Source organism: Nannospalax galili, unplaced genomic scaffold (genome assembly GCF_000622305.1).
Source record: "Nannospalax galili isolate Female #2095 unplaced genomic scaffold, S.galili_v1.0 scaffold199, whole genome shotgun sequence".
Taxonomy (NCBI): Eukaryota; Metazoa; Chordata; class Mammalia; order Rodentia; family Spalacidae; genus Nannospalax; species Nannospalax galili.
Window position 1 is genome coordinate 2,471,913 of NW_008343559.1, and position 21,125 is coordinate 2,493,037.

Genomic DNA, 21,125 nt, shown 5'->3' on the forward strand with positions numbered 1-21,125 from the left:
TTGAACTGGGATGGTGCTGTGAAGACTTGCTGCCTACCGGGATATCAGCTACACAGACAACGCCCCATCTCCCCCTGTGGAGACACCCCAAGCTCTGAGTACAGCAGCTTCAGGTACCTCTTAGCTGCAGCAAACCCCAAATGACCTGTGCCTGGGGAAGCAGCCACCAGAGGACTCCTGTTCCCTCATCCTGTTCAGTCTGGGATATCTGGGAAGAACTCTGTCTGGGCTTGTTTCCTGAGATTTTACATCTCATGCGAATTCATCAGCCTGTGACTTTTGTGCATAGGGGGCCAGGGGCAGTGAAACAGATTATCTTCTGAGTCTAGAACCCTTTATGTCTAAGCCATGTGCTGAGCACCTGGTGGCATTCTTACTGATTATCTTGAAATTATAAGAACTCCGGGAACTCTGTCTACTGCTTCATCCCTTGCTGTATGAGTGCAGAATAGGGAAAGGATCTTAATGAGCTGGCAATGGAGTCAGGGTTAAACCTAGTTTCTTACTGTCAGTCTCAGTGCCCTTTCCTACCATACCACTGCCTTCTTTAAAGAATTGAGGCTATGCACTCTTGACTGTCTTAGACTTTTTGCATAATCTCCTGGCTCTTCAATTATAGTAAAGGCCCCCAGAAGGCCAGAGCTGTGCCATATATTCTTCCCAATCTCTGTTCAATGGTTAGATTTCTAGCTAGCTAGGGTGAGGGAATTTACCGAGTAAGAAAAGGCAGGAGGTGGTTATTTCCTTTGCACTGGGACTCTCTGGGCAGAGCTTGTAGAACATCTCAAACTGAGGAGCCCATAACGCTAGCCCCACAGTTAAAGCAGTCATTCTGTACTTAACCTTGACAGTTTGGATACTTATGGTATATATATGATGGCCAACACCAAATTCTACTTTTGTGATGCCTAAATGATTTGAGTGTTCTTGATTAATCCTTTATAACTTCATAGAATGACATCATGGAATAAGAAGGGCAGTGGGAGTGACTTCAAACCTGACTTTAAGGAGCTTAGTACAGCCAATGTGTCAGGAATAGGCACTGGGTTAATCCTAGACTTCTACCACTAAGTTACTATGGACCTACTAACTCTCACCTTGTAACATATGTGCTTGTTAGGGCCTTACCACAGTGTGAGGGAGGTTAAGATTTATTGCTTATACTTTAAGTATAAGAACATATCACTCAGCTTTTGCTGCAAGAACAGATTATCCCAAGTACCACATAGCCTGCAAACATTCACATGTACACATGGTTCATAACACATGAGCGGATTGGTCAGCTGCAGACTTCTGGCCTCAGAAGCTCCCTGGGATGGACCAGGCTCTACATGACATCTAATTCTGGAACTCCAGCTATAGGAGCAACCACAGTGTAGGCTGTGCTGTCCACATGGCAGAAAGAGGAGACTCAGAGAAGATGGCCTGAAGTTACACCACACCAGTGGTCCCAAGGCTACACTTGCATGTAGCTCTCCCCATAGCTGCTCACATTCCAATAGCCAGAGAGACTCGTGTAGCTCACTGTAAGGACCAATAGAACAAAGGGTAGTTGGCCTGCCATATGTAAGAAAAGGCAGGACACTTCAAGCAACTGTTGATTGGGTGAGTCACAAATAAAAAAGAAAATGGCTCTTCTCGGAGCTTAAGAAAGGTCTTGGCCTAGCCTTTTGCCCTTTGTCACTGATATAGCATCCACACAGCTTTTGATACAGTGAAGAATGAGGTCAGAGTAGCCAAGTGCATTGGATTGACACCTCCTTCTTTTTTTTTTAATAACCTTAGATGTCTTTTTTTTTTGTATTTCACCAAAACTCCTCATAAGTCACTTCCTTATCATCACCACTGTGTGGTCTCCATTGTTTCCTGGGTATAGACTAGGCTTTCTCCTCTACTGCTGTGTCCAAACTTCTCTTGTCAAGACCACCAGTGGCTTAATAAGAATCCACTGGCCCCTTCTCCAGGCCATTGATTTACCTGTGACATAGGGTAGTTCTGCATAGCTGACCTGTGTTTGACACTCTTGTCTCTTGGGTTCTGAGGTATCATTCTTTCTTAGTTTGGTTCTGCTTTACATAGTTTTCCCTCTTGGAATTTTTGGATAGCTGTCTCCTCATTTTTCACCCCTGTAGCACTGGAGCGCTCCAGGTTCAGTCTTTGTACCTCCCGTTTCCTAGGTGTTCTGTATCATCCAGGGTCATAGTCACCTTCTTATCTTCCAACAAGCAGAATCCTCTAGGCTCCAGCGTTACACACCACAGCGTTCCTCTTATCAGATATGCATGAATGAGCATACCCCTAATACTACTCTCCAGCTTTCCAGATTCTTTCTCTCCTTGGAGATGTCAACACACTTTTCCAGCTTCTCATGCCAAACACCTTTCACTTATTTCTTTTTCTCATTCTCTACATCAAATCCACCAAAAGAGCCTATCAGCGTTACCTTCAAAACATGTGAAGAATCTGTTTCTTCTTTTTTTTTTTTTTTTTTTTTTTTTTTTTTTTCATGTAGCCCAGGCTAGCCTCAAACTTACTCGTATCTTGAGGGATGGGATTATAAATTTGTGCCACACCCACCTCTAGCATTTTTTATGTGTCCCTGGGAATGGAACCCAGGGCCTTGTATTAAAGGCGTGCGCCACCACGCCCGGCCAAGAATCTGTTTCTTACCACCTTCACATTCACTTCCTTGGCAGGCACCATCGACCCTCATCTAAACAGAGTTCTCAGCCTCTGCCTGTCCCCAATCACAGCCTAAGCTGAACACAGCAGTCTTGAAATCCAAGCTAGATCATGTCCCTTTCCTACTCAGAACCCTCTAAGTTTTCCCTAAACTACCCGGAGTGAAAGCCATAGTCTTGTGTCACATGCCTCCTCCCAGGCCTCTCCCCCTCCACCTTCCCCCTCCTAGTTTCAGTGACCACCTTGCTATTCCTCTAGCACTTCAAACTATCCGCCAAGGGAGGGCCTTTCCACGCGCCACTACTTTCTACGGTGGCCTTGACTCAGCCACCCACTGGCATGCCAGCCCACCTTGTCTAGTCTCTGCTGAGATATCACGTCCCTTCTGGCATGTCATAGCCACCCTGTGCCAGCCGTTTCCCCTACCCCCTGTGTCCTACACCTCATTACTGTCTTAAATGTCTCACATCCCTTGTCACCTATACCATACTATCACTTATGTTTTTAGCCATTTGCTTATGACCCATTATTGCCAGGGCCACCATTTGCAATAGCTGCATCTTCAGCATCTACAGTGGCACAGAAGTATTGTAGAATGCATGAACATTATTGCAGACCTTGTGCTGAGTGGCATGCATTGCTACACACGGCAGCCAAGACTGCCTAGCTCCACGGATGCTGCTGATGCTGAGAGACCTCCACGTGTATATACTGTAGTTACCAGTGCCCAGCCTGGAGTCTTCTGTTATATTGGCTCTCCATGATAATTGTGTGAGCTATAGAAGTGGACAGATATAATATGTAGGTGTGTAGGGTGCTGTTTCCTATAACAAAGGTTAATCGTGTGGTTTATGAAACCTGCACCTCTAAATCACATATGTTACAGGCCTGAAAAAGTTGCTGGTATCTTTTAAATATGCGTACAGGCACTAAATGCCCCTGGAATCTTGATCACAGATTGTGCAGGGACAGAGATGGCTGTGAGAGTCCAGGCCTATGTGTCATCAACCAGCTTGCTCAACAAGATCTGATGGTACTTACTTTATCACAGACAGCCGTGAATCAGATGCCACGCGTGTTCTTAAAGACCTTGAAGTATTGTATGAAAAAATACTCATAAAAATGGTATGTAGAATGAAAACTAGCAATGCCAGAAATGTTTGGGTAAGAGACAGTGAGTACTGTGACAAGTAAGCTCTGGGGGGTACCATACTTCTGAGAATGGGTACAGAGGATCTTGAAAGCCATCCTGGAGAAGGTGGCATTTGGAATAGATCTTGAAGGACAAGCAATGAGTGGCATTCCAGGGGACTGAGAAAAGAAAGGGCAGAAAGTTCTGGAGATGTACCCAGACATGTTTAGGACCTGATCATAGTAAAAAAAAAAAAAAACTGACTTGCAATGGCAATGAAATTCTGTGATTGAAAGACGTGGTTGCTTTGCTTTGTAGAGACTTTTTCCATAAACGAATTCTAGGAAATAAGCCCTTCAGCTTGTGAGGGCTGGAGGCATATATGCATATGGAAGGATTAGCCATTTATAACCAGAAGCCTTACACCACAGGTGTGAGCACTGGATATGGACAGTTGTGATTCCATATTGGCAAGGTGCTCGTTCATAGAACAATACTCTTTTCCATGTAATGCCCTCCTGGAAAAGACTTTCCAAGGGCGGACCGCATTGAGGAAGCTGGCACATGAAGGTGAGAAAGCACCTTTTAGGTTTACAAGGCCTTTGACAAAAACTTGGAGCAGCCCAGGCTTCATCTGATGGTAAAAGGAACTGAAGGATGCCGCCATGCAGGCCGGGCGCCCGCCGTGCTCCCTCACCATGAGCATCTGTGGATGCTTCCTGGGAGCCAGGCAGAAGGCCAGGCAGTGAGATGCAGAGGTGGAGAAGACGTGTTGCCCATCTCTCAAGACACTTGCTTTAAAGACTCGGACTGTGTTTTTGCTAATATGTTCATTTGTATAAGAGTAGCTTTTCCAGGAAAGTGAAAGCATGTAAAATAGGAAAGTACTTGCTAAAAGTGGGAAGAACCAAGGACCCTGTGTGGAAAGTAGTCAGACTTTCAAACTATTTTCCTTGCTCATGTTAGAAATATTTTCCAGAGATAAGTTGTACCATCAGTCCAAAAACCCCAGTGGAGAAGATTCATAAAGATCCATGGGACAAACTTAAGATACTTTGCCTTGGAACAGGAGCCCTAAAATCAGACTGTCTGGCTTCTGCCACTTAATTACTCTGTGACCTTGGTGAACTTTCAAAGCTTGTTTGGACCTTAATTTCCACATCTGTAAAATAAGAATAATAATAAAACTGATCCTCTGTTATTTAAAGGACCATTGAGCACTGAAGTCTTGCTTAAAGTGGGTGCTCAATTAAACTGTACCTTTTATATCATATATATATATATATATGCACATGGTACAAATATATGACAAGGTCACCAACAAGAAGTAAAACCAGATGTGCTTCTTTTAAAATGGAGAATAGGCCAGGCATCGGTGGCGCACACCTTTAATCCCAGCACTCAGGAGGCAGAAGCAGGCAGATCTCTGTGAGTTCAAGGCCAGCCTCGTCTACATATCCCAGCACCTACATGGCAGCTAACAACTGTCTGTAACTCCAGTTCCAGGGCAGGCAGAGGCAGATGGATCTCTGTGAAATTGAAGCTACATAGTGAATTCCAGGCCAGCTGAGGCTACAGGGAGACCTTGTCTCAAAAAAAAAAAAAAGAATATTCAAGAGTTAAATGACAACCTGACACAAAAATCAGCAGTCTCCAGTAGGATTATTTGACTTGCTTCATGTAGATAATGAAAAGGAGTCTAAGGGAGAGTCCAGCTGAGACTGAGGCAATCTGGAAATAGTTTATGAAGAAAGGCACAGCAGAGGTGAGCCTTGTGGGTTATGGAGAAGAGGCAGGGATGGATACATAAGGACTTTTAGGGTCCTGGTCTTTTTGGGTCACCAAGTCCTGGTTGGCTCATAAATCCATGTGTAGAGCAACTGTCCCACAACCAAGAAGTGAGTGCCTGGTGAGATGTGAACAGAGAGCCAACTGAGGTGGTCACTGTGTACCATGGCCACAGGCAGGTCTCTAAATAGCTATTGCTGTTCTCTGCATTAGTAAAACTCCAAAGACCTCACTGCAGAGAGAGCTAACTGTCTGGGAAAATTATGAGGACGCCTGCACTGACCGTGGTTCTTGAACTTCAAGGAGGGTCATGAACTGCCCCAGGATTCAGCTGGAGTCAGAGCCGGGAACGAGACAGACGGGGCCAGACAACAAACATTCCTTTTTCAAATGCTGTTGGTAAAATGAATCTGTTATGGTTTAGATCTTAAATGTCTCCCCTAAACAGTCCCCAGCCTATGGCACTATTGGAAAATGGTAGAGTCTTTGGAAGGTAGGGCCTCCTGGAAGGGAGGCATGCACTTGAATGGGACAGCGGGACCCTGGCCACTCCTTTCTGTTTCTTTGCTTCCCAGTCACCACGAGGTGAACAGGTTTCCTCCATCTTGCTCGTCCACCATAATGTACTAAGCCGCCACAGGCCCAAGAGTAACAGGGCCAAGCACCCACACAGTGAAACTCCTGAAACTGAGCCAAAATAAATGTTACCTCCTCAAGTTGATCATATTGGGTATTTAGTCATAGTGACAGAAAGTGACTAACACAGTATTTAACTTAAAGATGCCTGTGATGTAGTCAGTAACTTATGTGTATGTCCAATTCCCCAGGTGAGGCACACTTAGCCTGAGACCTGTCTGTGGCCATGGTACTCAGTGACTACCTTGTTCTGTTTCCCTGGTCACTTCTAGGGATTGGTAATCATAGAGGTGGCCTCCATGCCAATGAGCAAATGATCCCCATGATTAGACCTGTTGGGGATATTAGAGCTACTGAAAAGACGCTTCTGTGATTTCACACTCCCAGGGTCCAGAAGCAGCCGTGCTTGCCGTGCAAGAGTTTGCTTGCTATTAGCTGAGCCACAGGAGTCGTTGTTCCCAGAATTTTCTAGGCTCAAGGGTGCCCACTTTGTAGGAGCAAGGAGGAGGGCTCAACCCGAATAGGGCCTAGTGAGCAGTAGAGTGCCCCTCCTGTGCTTGAGGAATGCCTTGCCATTCCAGGCTCCATGAGGTCAAGTCTGCCTAGATTTTCAAAATCATGCAGCTCAGCTGTGATGGTTAGTTTTCACGGTCAACTAGACAAGACCTAGAATCACCTTGGGAGAGACTCTCAATGAGGGACTGTCCAGAGCAGGTTAACCTGTGGGCATGTCTGTGAGGGATTATCTTCATTATGTGTTAACAAATATGAGAAAACCCAGTACTGTGGGTGGCAACAGAAACAAAATTAGGACATTGGCCCTTTTATTGATCTCTTTTAGCTGAGTCTTAGAAAGGATCTCAAAGGCCAGAGCAGAGGTTCAGATCTAATGCTGTATTCCCATCCCTGCCTCTCTCCACTGCCTACATCACTATCTGCTGACCTCTTTTAATATTGGCGAGTGTTCTCTAACCCATTGGGTTCTGGCAGGCAGTGTATCAATGCACTGGCGGTGAGCAGAGGACTGACTCCAACCCTCTCTGACCCCTAGCTTGGTGGACTCTAGCAGTGGGCCCTCCCTCTGGACCTCCTGTTCCTCTGCCTTGAAGGACGTGGGCTGGCCTCTGGACTGCCTTCTCCCTCCAGCTCTCACTTTCTCTGTCCCTCTTCCTGCTCCTGCAGGGTTTTCTGCCTCCCGCCTGCTGTTCTTTTCTCCTGTCATCTTGAACAAGATTCTCCCTTTTTATCTCACTTCCTCTGCCTCTTCACCCTTTCTTCCAAAAGGATCTTATATGTCATAAGGCCTTCATCAACATGAAGGTTCTCTATTTATGAGGTCACAGGTATCACTATCTGGTCCTTCCTCATTCTACGTCTCAGATGACCAGGCCCCTCTCAGAAATCCACTCTGCAACATAGCCCAGTCTATGTTCTCTACCCCTTTTTTCCAGGAAGCAGGAAGTAGTCACCCTTGTCACTATCATTCACCTTCTGCCCCTCATCCTGGGTCAAAATGTCTCATTGGGAAGCAACTATGGATATAGTGCTTTAGCCAGCAAATCCAAAGGCTCCCTAGATCCTAGAGCTGTCTAGTGGCAGTAGACAAGACATGCTTCCTATGATGTCTGGAGGACTTTGTCACTGACCACGGAGTGCCCCTGATCCACATGGATACACACTCAGTATACCATTGCTGTACCTATCCACCTTGTGGCAAGAGGCAGCCCAGGACCATTGTCCCCAAGGTGCATCAGAGGACAGCTGTGAACAGTCTGGCCTCCCCACACTCTGCACGACAGGCTTCCCAGGAGAGCTCCTGTGCATGTTCCCTGACCTGCTTTGCTTTGAGGAGGCCAGAGCTGGCCCTCATGCTCTGTGGCTTGCCTCTCAGAAGCAGAACGGAGCTTAGGCTAGGAACCCCTTCCTCCAGGGCTGCAAGGAGGAATCGATGCTCACCCTTCCCCATGTCACTGGAAGCAATTCCTGTTCTGCCACTACAGGGAACCCTTTCCTGTGTTCCACTCTTTCTTCAGCTCGTGTCCCTCTCCCTTCTGGGTACCCCTGTGGCGTGAGTCCAGGGGCGCAGTTCTCATCCTCGCCCTCCTGCCCACAGTTTGTGTTCCTTGCTTTGCCTTAGTTTCTCTGCATACAATGTATGATTAATAGTGTACACACCACAGGTAAGGACAAGCCTTTTTCTGGGAGAGCCCTGTTTCCTTCTAGCAGTAAAGTCTTTTTTAAGTTCACCCCTGAATAAGCCACTGCAGCTCTTACTAAGAAAGATGATCCCAGGGTCACAAAGTCAGTAAATCCATGTACTGAGTAGCCCATGATTTCCTGACTCTGCTGCCTTGAAGTGTTACTGAGACATGAAAAATAGTATGTGACTAAACTGGGGAAAAAAATCTCCATTATTTTATAGAGCAGGGTAAAAAAAAAATCATGACAAAGAATACAGCCAAGTTGAATCTGTTGTGGAGTACCACGCTCTCCCAGTAATGAAAATACGCCTTTTCGTCTGAGAACACAAGTAGGTGGTGATAACAGCCTCAAGGTGAAGCTTTGATTCAGAGCTTGATTAGCTGATCAACTGTTCAGTGGTCCAGGAAACAGGGACATTACCCCTAATTTACAGACAGGCAGGAGAGTCTTCAGCACTTTACCCTAAGGAATGCAGGACATGGGCTGTCTCTGGTGGATAAGAACGTGATCTAGGATGAGCAAGGCTGTCCCCGCAAAGAGAAATGTCACTGCTGCCTGGTTGCCGGTCCCCCAGCTGCCTTGAGAGGGTGAAGAGATATAGCTGGTAGTCAAGGCGTTGCGTGTTGTGCCTCAACAATCTACGAACCCCTTCAGCACAGGCACTAAGGAGAAACAGCACTATTGCCACCCCGGGATTTGTGAAGTTGGGGGTCCTCTGGGCTTGCAGGAGAGCGGAGCATGGTTCTACGTTTATATCAGACCAGCTTTTCGTTTGTCGTCATCTGGAGTCCATGGCGTGGAATTCCCTGGAGCATTATCATTCTGCATTTTGGAAAACAGAGAACAACAGTGGTCTGAGAATTGGTTTTGACCTATGAATTTTAGAACTAGGATTGTCATTGGCAAATTATGACTTTGGGAAAATCCCTTCAGTCTTTGGCTCCCAAGATAATAGCAATCAGACAGTTCAGAAGTAAGAGAATTTGCCATCCGATAAGTCAGCAGACATATATTAAGCGCTGGATGTCAGGACCATGGCAGGCTGCATACTGTCACAAAAACCAGATGAGACCCTTAAACTTCTTAAGTTTCAGCTCCATGACTAACTCTTTTCTGTGCCTGGCCCTTCCCTGGAGTTCTCAAATGTGTAAGAGCAGCCAACAGTGAGATGACTAGAACCTAATTAAAGATAATGTTAATAATAAAGACCAATTAGACTTGTAAGTGGACTGTGCTTTCTAAGTGCTGGAAAGAAAAAGGAAGGGGAAATACAAAGAGAATACCGGGAGGTCAGTGTCCTATAAGTGACCAACACACAGAAGATGGGACCCTGTCCTTACTCTTGGCTCATTTTCTCTTGCTGATTCATGCAGTCAGTGGTTAAAGAAATAGACATTGGAACATCATTACTTAGGCCCAAATCCCCAGAATCACCACTTTTATCCATATGCCTCAGTTTCTTGGTCTATAAAATGAAGGCTAAGATTGCATCTACTGCATGCATTGAGGATTAAATAAGTAAGTGCTGGTAGAATATTCAAAACTATACTCAACACATTGGAAGCACTCAACAAATAGTAGCTGTCAGCATTCCTATGGGTTCAGTTTCTTATCAGTTTATCTTGGGCTTCAAGTTGAGTTGGTTAGAAAAAGCAGACTTTCTTTTGGAGGCTGGAGAGATGACCCAGTGGTTAAGAACACTGGTTGTTCTTGCAGAAGACCCAGGTTCGAATCCCAACACCCACAGGGCAGCTAATAACTGTCTGTAACTCCAGTCCCAAGGGATCCGACAGCCTCTTCTGACCTCCACGGGCACTGCATGACACCAGTGCACTTACCTACATGCAGGCAATACACGTATACACATGAAATAAAAATAATAAATAAAAAATTAAAAAAAGAAGAAACAGACTTTCCATGCTTAATTGTTAAAATAACTCATGTTAGTTTTTTTCTTATTGTAAAAAGTGCCTGAAAAATAAACTTATAAAGAAAAATGATTTATTTCAACTCATGGCTTCAAAGGTTCTAATCTGTAATTGATTGGTGGTGTTGCTCTTGGGCCTGTGGTAAGGCAGGACCTAATGATGGGGCGTACACAGCAGACTAAAATCTCATTTCATGGCCAGAAAGTGAAAGAGAGAGAGGAAGAGTTTGAGTCCCCTGGAAGCCACACCTAGTGACCTGAAGGCACCTTCCTAGGCCCCACTTCTGAAAGCTCCCCATCCCGGGGACCAAACCCTCAATGCATGGGTCTTCAGGGGATTTTCAAGAGCTAATCTGGAACAACTTTCTGAAGTAAAAATTATATTCAATGGCTTAAACAGATCTTACATATATATTCACAAGTGTGAATTTTACAATTTTATGATAGAATACTTACATTTATAACCTCCTGCCCTGTGTGATCATTACACATCTTTTACTTCCATACATATTATCAATTATGCCCCATGTTACCATTTTCAAGTAAGTAATCAGATTTCTTTTACGTAAATCATGAAAAAACTCTGAATCGTAGTCTTTCACATTTATCTGCTTATTTGCCATTTCCGGCACCCCTGCTCCTTCTGTAGAATCCGGTTGGAATCCAGCTCCTTCGGCTTCATCCCTGTGCGCTAACGTACATCCCACTGCATCTTCCAAAATGCAGATCTACTGCTGTTGAACTTTCTAAGCTTCCGTTTATCTGCAAATGTCTTTATCTTCTTCTTTTTTCTAACTTAAAAAAAAATTTATTGGTAATTTCACACATGCCCGGACAATTGTCACCTCCCTATAGAGCCTCTGTGTCCACATGCAGGGTCACCACAAAGTCCACAGCAGCCTCAGGAACAGGTGGGAGGTATTTCGTTTTTATCAGAAAGCAAAGACAGAGGCTGGAGAGATGCTCAGCAGTTAAGAGCACTCTTGCAGAGGACCTGAGTTCAGTTTCCAGCACCTTATACCTTATCTTCTTTTTAACTATTTTTTTTTTTTGCTGGATACACAATTCTTGTTTGACAAGGTTTTTCTCCTATATCTTTCACTATGTTGTGCCATTTTCTTCTCTCTCCAAGTGTTTCTAACAAGAAGTTGTTGCTATTCTTCTTATGGTTCCCTTGAATAGGTTCTTTTCTTCACTAATTCATGTCAAGATTTTTTTTTTTTTTTGAGAAAGGGTCTTCCTGTAGTCCCAGCTGGCCTGTAATTTACTGTGCAGGTCAGGCTGGCCTTAATCTCACAGAGATCCACCCACCTGCCTCTGCCTCCCGAGTGCTAGTATGAAAGGTGTGTGCCCCTATGCCTGCCTTTAAGATTTTTTTTTCTATCTTTTGCTGTAGAAGTTTGACTATGATGTATCTCAGTGTGTTTTTAAGGAAACCACATTATGTTTGTCCTCCCTGGAGTTTGGTGACCTTCTCAGACCCATCCGTAATTGGAAGTTTTCTCAAGTTTAGAAAGCTAAACTTGAGTTATGATGTCTTCAGATACTGCTTTCTGTCCCACTCATGTCTGAGACACCAACTGCCTGTGTGTTTGACCATTGTACATTATGCCTCATTTGCTGAGGACTTTGTTCAAGTTTTTTTTTCAGTATTGGTGAAGGTGGGGATCTGCTCCATCAATTGAATAGTTTTGTTTTTTTTTTTATCTTTTCAGTTCACTCATTTTCTTCTTCTTCCATCTCTGTTTTCATTGAGCTTATTCAATTTCCCATTTCAAGTCTCTAGCTCACTTACTTTTTAATTTTCAAGTTTTGATGTGTTTCCCTTCTGTAGTTTCCATTTTTCTGGGGCATTCTCTGTTACTGCTTTAATACCACATACTTCTTATTTCATTGGCTGTTTTGTTTAATTTGAATGTGTATATAACAGCTATTTAAACATACTTTTCTGCTAGATCTAACATCTAGAAAATCTCATCTTCTGCTTCCCAGTGATTGCTTATACTGGTTATGTGTCATGTTTTTCTTTGTGTACTGAGTACTGGAGCCATGAGTAATATACTGCAGAGACTCTGGACTCTTCCATGCTCCTAAGCTTCCTAATTCTTCAGCAGATAGCTTTGTAGACTTGGCTTCGTATTGGAACAGATCAATTGAAAACCCAAACCCTGAAGCTTTCACATTCCGTTTCCCCCTCAGACCTTGCTAGGGTTTGTTTTTAGGATTTGTCAGGGTAGATCTAGAGCACTTCATGCTGTGGAATAAGGTTCTTACTCCTGAAATGTACCCTTTTTGGTACTGGGTTGGATGCCCAGGGTATTAGATAAGCTAACTGAATCTCTCCATATGAGAAGGCCAAAACTCTAAATACTGTTTTACACCCCCCCTCCCCGCCCATTGCTGATTAGCCTGCAGCTCCTCCCTTCTCCTCTCAGTCCCTAGGGGCCGCCATCTGAATACCTTGGTAGCTTCATGCACATGAGCTACCTGGTTCTAAGCCTCAGCAACACCACGCAAACTTCCCCAGAGCACCTTATCTACCTAGCTACTTCTGCTCTGATGTCCATTTCAGCTATCCAAGTTCTGAACTCATCCTGCTTAGACCACAGGTGGCCGTGGTCTCTGGCTCTTTGTGTGGCACTCAGGAAACTGTTTACTGTCAGAGTCAGGACAGCTGTTCTCACCCAATTATCCAGACACTATACTTTGTACTACATTATGTCTACTTCACGAAACAGTTGCCTTGTATTTTTATCCAGTTTTCTATATGTTTATGGTGAGAGGGCTACTTTGTACTCTAAAATGTATGGGAATTGAATTATACTTAATTTCTTAATTAAAAAATGAACAATTCGTATATTAGCAGATATAAAATATTCCTCATACATTCTATGTATAAATTAATATATATTGATTTATTCTTTACACACTTATTGAGGATTTAAGACACAGTAGTGGCTAGAAGGTAGAAAGGGAATATAATTTCTTTATTAAGATACTTAGAAAATAACAACCCAGAAACTTTTAGACCCAAAGTGGGATTTCTCAGAGACAATAATGATCTGTCATCCTTGTAAAGATATTGAAACCTATACCCAAAAGGTGACTTGACTTGTCAATAGCAGCAGAGAAATTTGCTAGATATTTTCCACAAATCTAAACTATGCATTATGATGATGGTGATGATGGTGTTGATGATGTCTGTTTGTATGGTGTACTTCCCCATATGGGCATGTGTGAAGGCTAGTAGTTGATGTCGGGATGGCTTTCATCAATCGTTTCTCTGGTTTATTTTTTGAGATAGTCTCTTACTGAATCTGAAGTTCCCCATTTTAGCTAGGCTGGCTGGACCCTCAAAATCTGCCTTGCTCTACTCCCCAGCTCTAGGGTTACAAGAATGTTCCACTGTGCCTAGCTTTTACATGGGTTCTGGAGGTCCGAATTCAGCCTCATGCTCACTCAGCAAGCACTTGACCTACACAAAGCCATCTCCTCAGCCCTAAATTATATGGCATACACACACACACACACACACACACACACACACACACACATTTGGAGGTTTTTGGAGGTTTTCTTCTCTGTGGGAATTTGATCAGTGTCAGAATCCCTATTGCTGTGCTGGTGATTTGAGCCAAAATGAGGAAATAGTGGTGAACATTTCTTTGAGTTGCAAGGGAGGATGACCAGATGGTACAGGATCACCTTGAGTGGACAGCAGCAAACAAGCGTGGATCTTGGTTTCACACTACCTCAGCCAGAAGAGCAAAAGCTCTGAGCTGCTTTGGTATAAATATATTTGTCGAAGAAACAGCTAGAGAGAACAGCTGGATCACTGGACTAGTTTGGTAACTCTACTTGGCAACTCTGCAGTGAGTAGATTTCATTTGCCACCAAAACCAGGGAGAAATTTAGGAGTTTTCCTCAAAGCTGCACTTTTCGTAATTTTTGAAGAAAGGAGTAAGAATCTGTGATGAATGCAGTCAGACCATCCTGTGTGCATGACTTCGTTGTTAAATGATCACTCTGCAGATGGCCAGTCTCTAGAAATTCCACTCCAGGAAGCTCTCGAGGTCTACCCCTGAGGGAACCTTCTAGAATCCATCCATGCATTCAGAGACCTGAGTCTCTAGTTCTGGGGGTGAAGTTAGAGGACTTCAATGAGCAGACTTCTCTGCATGATTTCACTCCTCAGAAGTTCAGGATACTTTTGCTTTTGGAAATGTTAGGTAAGGTAATTTGGATCAACTGTCTTGGTGAAGACAACATTTAGATATGCTGGAAAACTCTTCTAAATCTTGTAACACTTGGAATAGATGTTTGACAGTAACAAACATGAAAAGTCTCTGGAGAAATATAACACCATCCAAACTGTCAAATTGTTTTGAAAAGCAGTTTTTTGAAAATAAGATCTAGCTTGTTGTACAAAATAACTAGGTATACAAAGAAACCAAATACGTGAAAATGAACAGTAACTATAGAAAATAGAAAAGGATGCAAAAGTTGGACGTGGCGGCACATGCCTTTAATCCTAACACTTGGGAGGCCGACGGCAGGAGGATCTCTGTGGGATCGAGGCCAGCCTGGTCTACATGGTGAGTTCCCCTGTCTTAGGGAAACAAAAGGTGCACAGGAGGTCCAGATACTGGAATTAATTAGCTATGGAATGTACAATATGGAATTCTGAAAACTGTGTTTAAAGATATCAAAGAAACATTAATAATTTTCCAGAAAACCAGAAGATACAGAAAAGAACCAGCTGTAAAGTGAAGAATAAAATAGGTAAAATAAAAAAGTTGCAAAGTAAGTGTTGACACAGCTGAAAACAGAATTATTGAACTATACAAAGAACAGGGAAAGAATGCTACAATTCGAGTATCAAGAATAAAAAATGAGAAACACAGAAGAATGGAAAAGACTAACAAGATGTTGAATTTATGAAAGTCTTTTTTTATACTTGATAGTTTTTTAAAAATATTTTGTTTATTATTTTTATTTTATGTATATGAGTATATTGCCTGCATGTAGGTAAGTGCACCCATGTGTGCGATGCCCACAGACGACAGAAGAGGCTGTCAGATCCCCTGGAACTGGAGTTACAGTTGTTAGCTGCCATGTGGGTGCTGGGATTCAAACCTGGGTCTTCTGCAAGAACAACCAGTGTTCTTAACCACTGAGCCATCTCTCCAGCCTGTACTTGATAGTTTTTTATATGTGATTAATTACATCTTGTCAGTACAGTGACTGTCTTAGCACAGGAGAGGACACTGACAGCGGAGGGTGTAGTTTGGATGCCTGCCCTCAATGACAGACAGGGTTTTTTCCCTCTAAAAAAGACTTGTTTTTTAAAAAGAATAAGAAAAGTTATGGCCTGAGGCATCTATATCACTGGAAGTTTCTAGAGGAGGTTTGTGTCTGCTCTGCATGTGACGGAAAGATGCAGTTTGTCAACAGCAAGGAGGAGGCATGGAAGGATCACTCCTCATATAGGCACTTCCAGCGGATGAGAGTTGTCATGGGAAATATGCTGTTGAGAGCTGTGAGGCTTCACCCAGGACCAGAAGACAGAGTCCTTGATCTGCCATGGCACAACATGGATGGGGCATGTGTGCAATTCATTTGTTTATTGTCATTTTTGCCTGGATAGTTGGTAAGGAGTGCGAGTTTTTGAGTTTTGACCTTTAACTTCAGCTCTACCATTTAGCAGTGTCAGTCTTGGACAAGTTATTTATTATATCTAAACCTCGGTTCATTTATATTTAAGATGTGGGACAGTTCAGTGGAGTGATGTATGTCATACATTCGGCACAGCACCCAACATGTGCCACATCCTTGGGAGATATAGCTAACTTTTTGGCTGTTCACCAAAAGTTGTTTGCCTTTTCTTCATTCTTCTATATTTAATTTTCTTCTAAGATCAGAGTTTCTTTTATATCTTTTTCTTTGAGCTTCTGTTTCTCACTGACCATTAGGCAGCAGAGTGACCACCATCCTTCCTGAGGACACAGCCCTTCCTTAGTGTTCACCAAACCTGTGTTGGGTGCAGAAATGTATTCAAATGGAAGGGTTAATTTGAAAATAAGTGAGCATGGACGTCTAAACAAAAACATGAAAAATACCAACACTTGAGACTCTAGAGAGCTACACAGGCAAGAAATCTTTTCCTACAACAGGACGACTCTTCCAGAAAGAGAAATGCACTGACAACACTAACCTCGGTGTGGCTATAGCCCAAGAAAGAGCTCTATTTCCCCCATTCCTAGCCTTGTGTTTTTCAAAAGTCTTTATGCTTATGAGACCATTAAAAATATCTATCGCTCCATTCGCTAAAGGAAATCACAGAATGCAATTCTGAGTGATTTATCATGTCTCTAATTTCTAACGAGTACATGTTTGTCTGTGGGTTCCTATAGATCAGAAACAAGTATGGGTTAGTGGTCATAGCCTGAGATAATGATTGATGATGATATTGACGATGATGATGATGGGTGTAACCACCAGAGCTTGCAAGAACATGTGCCTTATACACAATCAAGTACAACTTTGGGATAAGAACCTAGAGTTGACTAGTGAGTTAGGCTCCGAGATTGTTTAAATGATCATCTCCTACCCTCGGAAGGAGGTTATTAGATCACTAAGCTTAGCAAGCTTCCAGTAGGACAATTCCTGCTGGCTTTTATGGATCGGTGATGGTGTCACATGGAAGGCCAGACACTTCCCTGTGCTCTAGCTCATCATCCACCCTGCCAGAGATCTCCTTGCTGCACTCTCTGTCTCTCCACCCTTCTCCACTCTACTGCCTGGCTAGGGATGCCGACCATGGGCGCTATCTCAGAAAGCTGCCTTGCTTTCTAGCTTTCATTTAGGCTCAGTAGATGGAGAGCAGAGAGAGAGCTCAGCTAAAGGGAAGAGGGTACTTCCAGGTGTCTTGAACACCCAGATCCTTCCTTGAAGGGCATTGTCACAGATTCTCCAAGTGGTCTTTGCCTCTCTGCTCCCTCTAACCAGGGAGCCCCTTCAGATTAAGGGGCAATTAATGTCTTCCCCAAGACATTACTTTCCCTGTGGTCTCTTTGCCATACCCATGCTTGATAGAAAATGGGGCATCTTGGATGATCTTAATTTGATTGTGTGACTTGTTTCTTACTAGAACCTACTATCCTGATATTTGAAGCGTCCATTGTGCAAATCCTGTAGAAGAGGATTTGATAGCTGTTATCTAGGTGGAGAACTCTGTCGGTTTCTGGACTGGGCCATGATATGATGAAAGCACATCTAGGCATGAGTCATAGGGTTAGGGTACAGAATGTTGGGGTATAAAAGAACTAGAGACAGGATGTCTGCCTTCCAGTTCAAGGAGGAGCTGGTAAGAGCAACAGTGGCTGCAGTGGAAACTGTGACAGTCGCAGGTGTTACGCTTGACAGATTGCTAGAATTTGGTGAAGAAACAGGCGAGAGTGGCTGCAGGTTTTCATCTTGATGAGGACCAGTTTCAAGAAGATGACCGAGCTCAAATTTAGGTTCTTGAGTGTGAAGAGAGGGTAGGACATGGGAGGAGAGGCATGGCTTAACCTCAGAAGAGAGGGCAAAGGAAACGTCAGTGTAGATTTTGACTTGACTTGGTGGCGACTATTGAACTCTTAATGAAGGGGATGAATTTTCTGGCACAAGGAAAAAAAAAGAGACATGGACAAAAACACAGAAAGAAAGGCAGAGACTAGATAGGGGGAGCTTAGATGGTCACATAACACAAAGACCAGAAGAAAAAGACAGAGAAGAGCTTCTTCTGGGGACACAGCTCACGTTTCTGTTCCTCTGGGAATGTTTTCATGGCTTCCCATGTTGTCGGTCTGTCTCTTCTACATCCTGCAAGTCTTAAGCTATAATTCTTTTTTAAAAAAATATACTTGAGGGGGCTGGAGAGATGGCTCAGAAGTTAAGAACACTGGTTGTTCTTGCAGAAGACCGGGGTTCGAATCCCAGCACCCACATGGCAGCTAACAACTGTCCTTAACTCCAGTCCCAGGGGATCTGACAGCCTCTTCTGACCTCCACGGGCATTGCACAACACAGGTGCACTTACCTACATACAGGCAATACATGCATACACATAAAATAAAAATAATAAATAAAAAACTTTAAAAAAACATATTTAAGAATACCATACATGATAATGCTGTGTTCGAACCAATTCCACTTGGCTATCTTTCTTAGGGATACAATTAGCTGACTGCATTCAGTGGCCCCATGTCTGCAACCCCATCCAACTGAACACTGCCTGGGGCCAGGCCAGCATCTTTGTGCCTCAGACATAGTCTGTGGACTCAGAAAGGTCTTGGTAGGGGGAAGTAAGGAGGATGAAGAATTAATTGTGTAGGTTAAAGATCACTAAGGCTGCATTGTCATAGAGACAAATAGAAGAGTTTGTAAAGAAGGATGTAGACATGAACAGATAGCAAGGAAAGGATGATGGAGACAAAGGCATGAACTGGCCAGTGAGAGGTGCTAAGTAGCCTTGATGGTGCTGGCTGGGCAAGGGTGGTGCTGGTAGAAGCTGCTGCCAGAAAGCCCATGCTGAGCTGCTCAGACCGTCATACCGTAGCCTCCCTGTTCCCTCTAACCAGGCCGAATGGCTCCCATTGCTTCCAGAAGCAGTGGCCCCACTACCCGTTGCTTAACCTCTGGGGATGAAGAGTGCCAGAGTACGTCTTCCTGTCTCACTCTCCGCAATGCTGATGTATTCAAAAATAAATGAATAAAAATTGTAACAAATAGCTCGGTAGTACAACTAAGCCAGTGTTTCTCAGCATCCAACAGCGACATTTCACATGTTACTGATTACAGATTACCTGAAAGTGTGATGGTATTAGGATCATTTCACGCCTAGCACACTCTAGGGAACTGCCTTAGAGCATCTCCGGACCCCAGCTAGGCGGAATGCAATTGCTCTGGCTCCCAGGCCGACCATGTACTCTGCAGCTTTGCCTTGCAGAGTGGTGGGTGGACCAATAAACAGCAAAAACAGTGTTTGCTGGGACTTAGTTAGAAATGCAAACTCATGTCCCACCCCAGATAGACTGAATCAGAATCTTCTTTCAACAAGACCGCAGGTGTCACGTATGTGCATTCACCCTGAAGGGTTCCATTCAGAACCTAGACTGGTAATGGTCATAGACTTACATAGGCTCTGTCACCGATTATATAAATTTTAACATCACTTGTGTAGAAGCTACTGTGGGCCAGACAGTGTTCTGAACACTTACTTAAGCCTCACAGAGGGATACGAGTCCATCAAGGCCAGGAGGCATGGCAGGAGACAACCAGAGCAGAAGTTGAGATCTCACATCTTTAAGCAGACACAGGAAGCAGAGAAATGGGCTGGAAATGCCCACCCCAGTGACATGCTTCCTCAAGCACGGCCACACCTCCTAAAGATTCCATAACCCTCTGGAAACAGTATCACTGAATGGGGACCAAGTGTTCAAATACTTGGAGCCTATGGGAGAAATTCATTCAAACCATAACAATCCCAGTGCAGGCAGAGCAAAAAGATTTCCTTTTACACATTTATTTTATTTTATTATTTTCATTTTATGTGTTGCGTGTATTGCCTGCATGTATGTGAGTGCACCCGTGTCGTGCAATGCCACGGAGGTCAGAAGAGGGCTTCGGATTCCCCTGGGACTGGAGTTAAAGACAGTTCGTAGCCACCATGTGGGTGCTGGGAATCGAACCTGGGTCCTCTGCAAGGGCAGTCAGTGCTCTTAACTGCTGAGCCATCTCTCCAGCCCCCAAAAAGTTTCTTTTTAGCAGTGCATCAGTGTGAGGGCCACGGGAGGCACTTAACACAGTAGCACAGCCCATAGACTCTGGAGCCAAGCCTCCTGGCATTGAGCCCCATGCCAGCATTCACTAGCTGTACACCTATAGTCAGGCCATTTCACCTCTTTGCACTACTTTTTCAGCTGTGGTAAACAATATTACCTACTTTATAGGGTCGTGACCAGAGGAAATACAATAACCCAAGCAGAGGAACAACAGCTGCACCTCAGCTGGGGCGCTCTCAGGATAGGATGGTTAGTGAGGTTACAGGGGCTTTGATGCTTCAGTGAAATCCTTCACCCAGTGCTTGAATTCCCCCAAGCCTTTCCTCAAGGGCTCATTCAGTAAGCAAATGAGTTGCCTTGAAGATAGTGAACCCACTACCTTTTACGATACCCCACTCCACCTGCAGTGGTATGTTCTTGGACAGCTTCTGTTTGTTTCTGGACACTTCCTAGCTGGTCCTAGTTCCATCCCATGGTCCTACAGAAATGATCATCCCCACCTTCCTCAAAATAGCTGTTTAAATAATTGGAAACCATTGTTAACAACAACTCCTCCCCTCTTATGTGTGTCCTTCTCCCGTAGGTGAGTCTTATCTTCTGATGAAACACCTTCAGTGTTCTAGTGATTGCAGTGATTGAGGCTGTGCTTGCTGACTCCTTCTTTGCTGTGTCTTTACCTTCTGAGGACACCCTGTGCTACAGTGTGCTTTAGGTCTATGAGTTCTGCCACATGCCTGAATACAAAGATGAGAAAACACCCTGAGACTCAAGGAGCTCCAGGTGGGGCAGGCAGGGAACAGCATTCTAGGCAGTGAAGCAGCACATGCTGAAATAGGGAGGCACGAAGCCAGGAACTTCCAGATGGCTGGGCACAGTGTTGGAGCGTCAGGGGAAGCTGGGAACTGAAGAAGCCAAAGCAGGGAAGGAGGAG

At 44.1% G+C, this 21,125-nt stretch overlaps 1 protein-coding gene across 1 annotated transcript in view; it reads left to right on the forward strand.

The window, feature by feature from the left end:
* The window catches only part of Cacna1c (calcium voltage-gated channel subunit alpha1 C), a 617,044-nt gene that overhangs the window by 392,791 nt on the left and 203,128 nt on the right, over nt 1–21,125 (forward strand). The window lies entirely within an intron of this gene.